The sequence below is a fragment of the Rutidosis leptorrhynchoides genome, chromosome 8 (assembly GCF_046630445.1).
Source record: "Rutidosis leptorrhynchoides isolate AG116_Rl617_1_P2 chromosome 8, CSIRO_AGI_Rlap_v1, whole genome shotgun sequence".
In the NCBI taxonomy this organism is placed as follows: Eukaryota; Viridiplantae; Streptophyta; class Magnoliopsida; order Asterales; family Asteraceae; genus Rutidosis; species Rutidosis leptorrhynchoides.
Window position 1 is genome coordinate 194,051,739 of NC_092340.1, and position 9,043 is coordinate 194,060,781.

The following is a 9,043-nucleotide window of genomic DNA, read 5'->3' on the forward strand; positions in this document are numbered from 1 at the left end:
AGCATCACCTGAATGAATCAACCAATCAGTCATCCCCAATTCATCTGATGGGTTCGTAGTCGACTTAATCAATGGAGACGCGAAGAAGGCGATCCCTTCCACCAACCGAATTTACCTCTTGGCGATGAACCTGAAGCACTTACCGGCGAACCTGTTCGTAATACTATTTTCTCTCTCATTTCCCGAATATCTCGCCAAGATTATATTCTATCTAAAATTCTAGATCTTATTCATCCGCTCGTTCCGACCGACAATCATCTCGGAGTAATAGAAGAAGTCCACGAGCTTCACGCTCGAGTAATCAATTTGGAGAATATGGTACAAAATTTACCAGCTTCAGCAACATCACCGGCACCAACAGTACCATCAGTAACAGCACCAGTGTCATCAAAAATCCATGCCTCAACATCTCATTCTGTACCTCAAGCATAATCATCGTTCTACATGATGTTCTACCTCATTTATCTTCGTTCGACATGGCAATTATGTAATCCTTAAAGTTTTAGAGATTATTCATTCTAGTTCCAACCGAAAACCAAATAAGTTTAATATCATATTAACTCATTAAATCTATGATTATATCTGAAGAAAATATATATGTATATATATTTTCATAAAGATTATAATTAAAAATTCTTTCGTACAAACTGTTAATGATGAAAATATTTTAACGGGTAGGTAATACCCGAGGAATATTTAAGATTTCACATTAATAAGTTACACTGTACATTCTTAGAATCTGATTCAACAGTCGTTTACTACCCTACTTACATCCACCGATATATGAATCTGTTCACCACAAAATAACCATTTTCTTTCAATTTCATATTTGGATTTTGATTTATCAGAATCCAACAAGTGGCATAATGAAGAAAATATTTGACAAAATAAAATTTGTTAGAAACAAACAAATTAACTATGAGAAATTTTGTTAAGAATCCACGCTAACTGTTCCTAGCTAATTGTTCCTAGCTAACTGATTACATTTTATTCATCGCAATTTAATTGTCGCAATTTACATTCTCGCAATTTTATTTATCGTCATTTAATTTCTGTTATTTACTTTACGCACTTTATTTATCGTCATTTAATTTCTCTTATTTATTTTTACACACTTAAATATCGGGACATGTATACAAGGTTTTGACATATCATATCGACGCATCTATATATATTATTTGGAATAACCATAGACACTCTATATGCTGTAATGATCGAGTTCGCTATACAGGGTTGAGATTGATTCTATAATAATATATATACTTTGAGTTGTGTTCGAGTATGAGACATGTACACGGGTCACAACACGTATTAATTAAATCGAATATAATATATTAAACTATATATGAATTATTGAACTGTTAACTGTGGACTATCAACTGAGGACTACCAACATTGGACAATTAAAATGAATTAAAATATTGATTATAACATATGAAACTAAACAATTCTTCAAGTTTGCCACTTGATTTCATCTTAAACCTCATTTGTAACTTGACAATTACAATCTACGTTCAAACCTTTCATGATTCTTGAAAACACCTCAATCGAGAAGATGAACCAACCGCACTTCATCTATGGAAGAAGAGATTGATGCATATAGTTATGCACCTGAAAACATTCGGAACTTGAGTAAACGTTTAACACGTATCTGTACTAGCTCCTTTGGCATTGTTATTACTGAAAATAACTTTGCAATCCCTTTCCAAATTAGCCAGTTTTTTCACAGCTCCAGCAAGTCAACTTCGACTTTTCGTTCGAAACAACCTTATTATAATCTTGATATATCTGCGTGCTCTTTTATTGTTACTGGGGAACCTTTTATATTCCACCATATTACCAGCAGACATACCAGCAACCTCGTTGCTCTTTGGCTTAAATCTCTCTGACAAATTACTATATTTATCTATTGAAGTCTTATCATGAACTCTTCGGCATCTTGTAACGATAGTTGCCATATCAAATACCAGAAAGCATTAATCATTAATTCTCAAATTTCGCAGTGTTCCTACGTCAACAGTTATATATCTATATATATAACATATTTCTTCTGGACTAATGAATTTCAATTTGGAATCTCTGAATTCCTGAAAAGCACCCTAGCTTACCAATCAGATCTCTGAGTTCTGAAAAAGCTGATGAAGCAGCAAAAACTAAAGACTGTTTAAACAGTCAAATGTTTGATAATAAAGATCGACATACTAAAAAAGCTCAAAAGTTTTGATACTGAAAAATGAATCGAGCAAACCATGAAGGAGATCAAGGACAAATACAAGGACCAAACCCTGTATTTAAAGAATCCTGATGATTCTGCTTCTGATGAAATCTTTAGCGAATACCTTACTCCTTAATCGCTCTAAATCATTGTGAATGAATTTCTTCATCACACTTTGAATCTAAAAATTCTAAGATATTATCGTACTTTTCATTGTAAATATCCTCAATATTTCTGAAGATATCTTCATAAATATTCTAGTCCGATATTAAATATCTCTCCGAGCTATCTGTGTTATATCATAAAAGGAAACTATTTTAGTTTCTATATTCTGTAAACTTTCTAGTTTAAATTATGAATGTTTTTGAAGTAATGTTGGGAACTGATGCATGAGTTAGTATAATATAATGACACTTGATCAACGTGATTATATTACAGTAAGTCATGCTGAGTTTCTAAATGGAACATGATGATTCACAGATTATAACGTCATCATGTGTCATGTTACATAACTCTTTCATTCTGATTAACTTCTGAACATATCAAGAAAATATATTCTTGATAGTTCTATTCTCAGTGATTCTGGTAATTTTGACAAATCAAATCGTGCTATTACGTTCTTTCTCATTTAGAACATTAAGTTCATTCGAAACTCCATACTTACGAATTCTGGACCATTACTCGCTTTACTAGAGGTCGAGAGGATAATAAAAAGGAAAAGAGCTCCAAAATATAAGAGAAAATATAAAGCCTAATAACAACACGGAGGTTACAAACCATGGATATTAATACGAATAGCAATATAAAGATATGGTAGAATTAAGAATAATATCACCCCAAGGTAATAGTAGAAGTAAACAGATTTTTATGGTGGAAGATTGAAAAGAAGGATGACAGAAGTGATAATTAGAAAAATATCAAGGAATAGAACTGGATTAAGCATTTTCACAATCTTTTGAAATTGGAAATTGAGTATAGGAGGGGTGAGAATAATGGAACGGAAGAGCTTAATTTATAATGGAAAAATTAGACAGAGTAATCGAGGCAGATCACCGTATTTATTTATAGAGATCTTAATTTCCTTATTCGCCGAAGAATCAAATCCTTTTGATTTCGAAGGTTTTCTTTAAATCCCTTGAATTCCGGAATTCAACCGAGACAACGTCAAAAGTTAAGACGCACCTTATTTTCTAAAATCAACAATGACTATGTCACCGGTTAGGACAAACCTGCATATACTCATTTCACTCTTTTGTGATAGCCTTCATTCGTGCTCTTTGAATAATCGAATTATTTTATCCATATTACTCAATGATGATAAAACTCTATTTATCAACTCATATTTGTCATGAAAACATTTTTATTGTTAGCCATGACGACCCCACTCAAATTTCGGGACGAAATTTCTTTAACGGTTAGGTACTGTGACGACCCGGGAATTTCCGACTAAATTTAAACTTAATCTTTATATGATTTCGATACGATAAGCAATGTATGTAATGTTGAGTCTAGAACATTTTGAAACGATGTTCATATATTCAATTGACCTTCGACTGCTCCCGATGATTCACGAACCATTGCTTGTAAATATGTGGATATATATAAATAAGTGTATATATAAATATATGTATAATATATATAATAACATGAACATTAATAAACTATTATATACATTTATTGTTATAAATAAATTTGTACAATAAAATACATTGTAATAAAAACTATTATTTTATATGTATATTTCTTGTATATATATGTTGTAATATTTAATTTAATTATTTAATATATATATTTGTGCGTAGTAAATTTTGTTATTTAAAACTGTTTATATATATACATAGTGTATATTAAATATAATTAATTTTGAGCTTAAATGGTAAATGTCTGTAACTTTCAGTTGACGTTTAATTATATATATATATATATATATATATATATATATATATATATATATATATATATATATATATATATATATATATATATATATATATATATATATATATATATATATATATATATATATATATATATATATATATATATATATGAAGTTTTAAAATAAAAGTTATTCCAAAATTTGATTAAAAAGATAGTAGTTTTGATAAATATTTTTTTTACCTTTTCAATCTAAGTTTTTATCAGGTTTCAAACAGGTAATGACTGAAATAAATAAATGGACTTAATTTTAAAATATGTGATCTTTCTGAATTAAATCATCCGTAACTGTTTAGCAATGGACACACCCTGTGAAAACTGTCGGTGGAGTACATACAAATTCGTGGCTGCTACTTTTAAAGATCACTATTAGTTTACTATTGCATGTGCACGATAATTATTGAATTCTTAAAGAATATATATATATATATATATATATATATATATATATATATATATATTACTCTAATATATTCATCTATCTAGTATCTGTATATATGTATGTTACATTTTCAATCACCACACCATTACCTAATATTCATTCAATCATCTCTTTCTTCTTAGATCATTGACAACCTATGTTCTAGTTCCTATTCTTTCTTCGTGAAACCTTGCCACCACCCTTTCATTTTTCTTTTGTTGTTGAGTACCCAAACTCACCTACACGAGCACAAGACAAGCACCTTAACCTACTACAACCGAACCTCAATATCATTGAATCACCTCACCCTTTTGTTTGATCAGCAAACCCATTTGATAAACCATTCAACCACCACTTCAAATCTATTAAACCGTCACCTTATCTCATTGTGTATCTGTTTTTCGATCAATCCCAAACTGAACCCACATGGATGTTGCAATGGTTTGAAAACCACCATGAAACCATATATTATTTTCAACTGTATACTTTTTTGTTTACGAACCTAGGACTCACTCACAAGCACATCATAACAACTATAATCCTTGATGATTACTGCTACTACACGTAAGTTTTCTTGTCCTTGTTTTGCTACAAATAACCGAAGCCAAACACCCTCTCTCTCTCTCTCTCTTCTATTTCGATCAGCTCAAAATCACCATTACCTATTTTATGTTCGATAAACAACCAAAGGACACCTTTACAGCTACACCTACTACAGCTACTCATTACACTTATGTTCCAATTCCAACCACCTACTCAGCCATCGTCCATCTCCATATTGCTACCATAACCCACCATCTCCAACACCAACGGTCATGACACCACCATCTTCATAGAAGTTCATTTTTCTGTTTTCTTTTCTTGTTCGAACTGCTACTGTTGCAGTTTTGGAACGTCACCTTCAAACACCACTGTTATTTTCTTTTCCTGTTACCACTACAAGATAACGATGAAAAATGTTGTAAGAGTCATTCACCTAATACTCGTTGATACGTACGGTCTCTTGCAAGTGGATATACACTGAGGCATATTTATTTTGTATGTATTAGTCACTTTATTGTTAATCAATTACATATGGGACTTTTCACAAACTTTATGGCCGACCAAGTTAGTGTATTGAGTTGTTGGACATGCTATTTGAATATACCGTACCTATACTCTATGTGGCCGAAATAATCTTAGCCAAGTTATATTGCTAGGTCGTTTGAATCATGAGCTAGTAAATTGGGCTTGTGAAAAACTGCTTCTTGGGCCAAAATCCAACTTCTATTTGCTGTTAGGCTTAGATAATCTGGATATTTGGGTTGTGATCCTATTATCTTATTGGGGTGAATTATATAAGGAACTTGCTGCAGTATAATTCATGTTTCTGTGAAATTATTGCTGCATGAACGAATGTTGATGAGATGTTTATGGTTATGATATGATTCATGATCGTAAGGGTGATAGTTTAAGATAATGATGATGATTCGTGATGAACGATGTAAATATAGAGGACGATGATCATGATACATGATCATGTTGATGAGATGAAAGGATAGATGATCATGATGACGTGAATTGGTGATGTTGTTATGATAAGTATGATGATCATGTTGATGATGATAATATAGATTAGATGATAACGAAAAAGAAGGTGAAAACAGAAAAGATATAAAAGAAATTAAAATCAATAATAAATCAGATAGACTCATGGCAGACGAATGATTATGGGTGTTTTGAGTTAAGCTAGAGGTCTCGGGTTCGAGCCCGAGCAGCGGCATTTCTTTTTAAATGCTTGTTTTCTTCAAAGGTTGTATTCTATAATTATTTATTATTATTATTATTATTATTATTATTATTATTATTATTATTATTATTATTATTATTAATATTATTATTATTATTATTAATAATATTATTATTTCTATTATTATTATTATTAGTATTTTTATTATTATTATCATTATTATTATTATCAATATTACTACTAATATTATTATCATTATAAGTATTATTATTTTTAGAATCATAGTTATTATTATTATCATTATTAAGTATAATTACTAATATTATTATTATAAAATAGTACAACCTTTTATGTATTATTAATAATATTATTTTATCAAAAGATTTTTATTTACATAACACTATAGTTAATACATATAACCTATCTATATTAACGTTTTATAATAAATACTAATTATTTAGTTAAGGTACATAAAATAGAAATATTTAAATTACTTATTGATAAAATATATAATTTAACAATTATATTACTAATAATATGTAAATTTAGTTGTTCGATTACAAGTATATATGTTAATATATATAAATGATATAGGTTTGTGAATCCGAGACCAACCCTACACTTGTTCAATGACGTCATATGTATTTTACTACAAAATACAGTATGGTGAGTTTCATTTGCTCTCTTTTTAAATGCATTTGCAATATATATTTTGGGACTGAGAATACATGCGCTGCTATTATAAATGTTTTACGAAATAGACACAAGTAATCGAAACTACATTATATGGTTGAATGATCGAAGCCGAATATGCCCCTTTTAGCTTGGTAGCCTAAGAATTAGTAAACCAGTCTACTAATTGACGCGAATCCTAAAGATAGATCTATTGGGTCTAACGAACCCCATCCATTGTAGCGGATGCCTTAGTACTTCGATGTTGTTTTATCATGTCCGATGGATTTCCCGGAATGATAGGGGATATTCTTATATGCATCTTGTTAATGTTGGTTACCAGGTGTTTAATCCATATGAATGATTTTTGTCTCTATGCATGGGACATATATTTATGAGAACTGGAAATGAAATTCTTGTGGTCTATTAAAATGATGGAAATGATTATTTATGTTAAACTAATGAACTCACCAACCTTTTGGTTGACACTTTAAATCATGTTTATTCTTAGGTATGAAAGAAATCTTCCACTGTGCATTAGCTCAATTTAAAGATATTACTTGAAGTCATTCATGGCATATTTCAAATGACGTTGCATTCAAGTCATTGAGTTCAGTAAAGATTATGATTAGGTAAACGACATATTAGATCATTTGTAGTTGGACATTATGAAATGGTATGCATGCCTGTTAACTTTCGTTGTGATGAAAGTTTGTCTTTTAAAAACGAATGCAATGTTTGTAAAATGTATCATATAGAGGTCAGAACCTCGCGATGTAACCAAATGTAATGTATTCATCCAGATGGATTAGGACGGGTCATCTCAATTGACATCCACAGTTAATGCTCTCTCCTATTTGCTGCGATTTATACTCCCATTTCTATTTCGGAACTTCATGCTTTTGTTTTCTCTTTGCAAGTAATGGTCCAGAATTTGTAGGTATGGAGTTTCGAATGAACAATGACTAATGTTCTAAGAGAGAAATTGTAATAGCACGATCTTGATTGGTTAAATTACCAGAATTCAAGAGGAAAGATAGAAATATCAAGAAATTATATTCTTGATATGTTTATATATTAGATAGAATGTAAGAGTCGTGTAATCATGGCACATGATGACGTTATGATATGTGAATCATCACGTTCCATTAGAAACTCAGCATGACTTACTGTAATATAATCACGTTGATCAAGTGTCATTATATTATACTAACTCATGCTTCAGTTCCCAACACTACTTCAAAACATTCATATTTTAAACTCGAAGGTTTCAGAATTTATAAACTAAAATAGTTTCTTTTATGATGTAACACAGATAGCGTGAAGAGGTAAATGATTTTGGATAACAATAGTTATGAAGATATTTTCGGAAACATCGAAGATATTTATAATGAAACATATGATGATATCTTAGAATATCTAAGATCGGAGGATGATGAAGAATATTTTCCGCAAGAGTTGAGAGTAAGGAGCAAGGTATTCGCTAAAGACATCAGCAGATACTGAATCATTTGGATTCTTTGAAGGCATATTTAGTCTTTATGATTTATCCACAGCCTCCTTCATGGTTCGCTCAATCCATTTTCCAATTTCAAACCTTCTCTTTTTCTAAGCTTTGCCAATACACTATTCTTTATTGATAATGCTAAAAACGAACATATATTTCATAGCATTATCCCTCAAGAAAGACAAGCTTTTAGTTGCAATTGTTCTATTTACAAGTGATATTCGTTTAAATATTAAAAGGTGAAGACAAAAGGCAGATTCGACGAATTGAAGATGCAAAGGTCCAAAAAGCTAAAAAGTACAAGATACAATCAAAAAGGTTCAAATTATTGATGAGAAACGTCTAAAAATGACAAGAGTACAAGACTAAAAACGCAAAGTACACGATATAAAATAGTACGCAAGGACATTCGAAAATCCAGAACCGGGACCAGAGTCAACTCTCAACGCTCGACGCAACGGACTAAAAATTACAAGTTAACTATGTATATAAATATAATATAATATATAATTAATTATATAAATTATATATATATATATATTATATTTATATATTAAAACT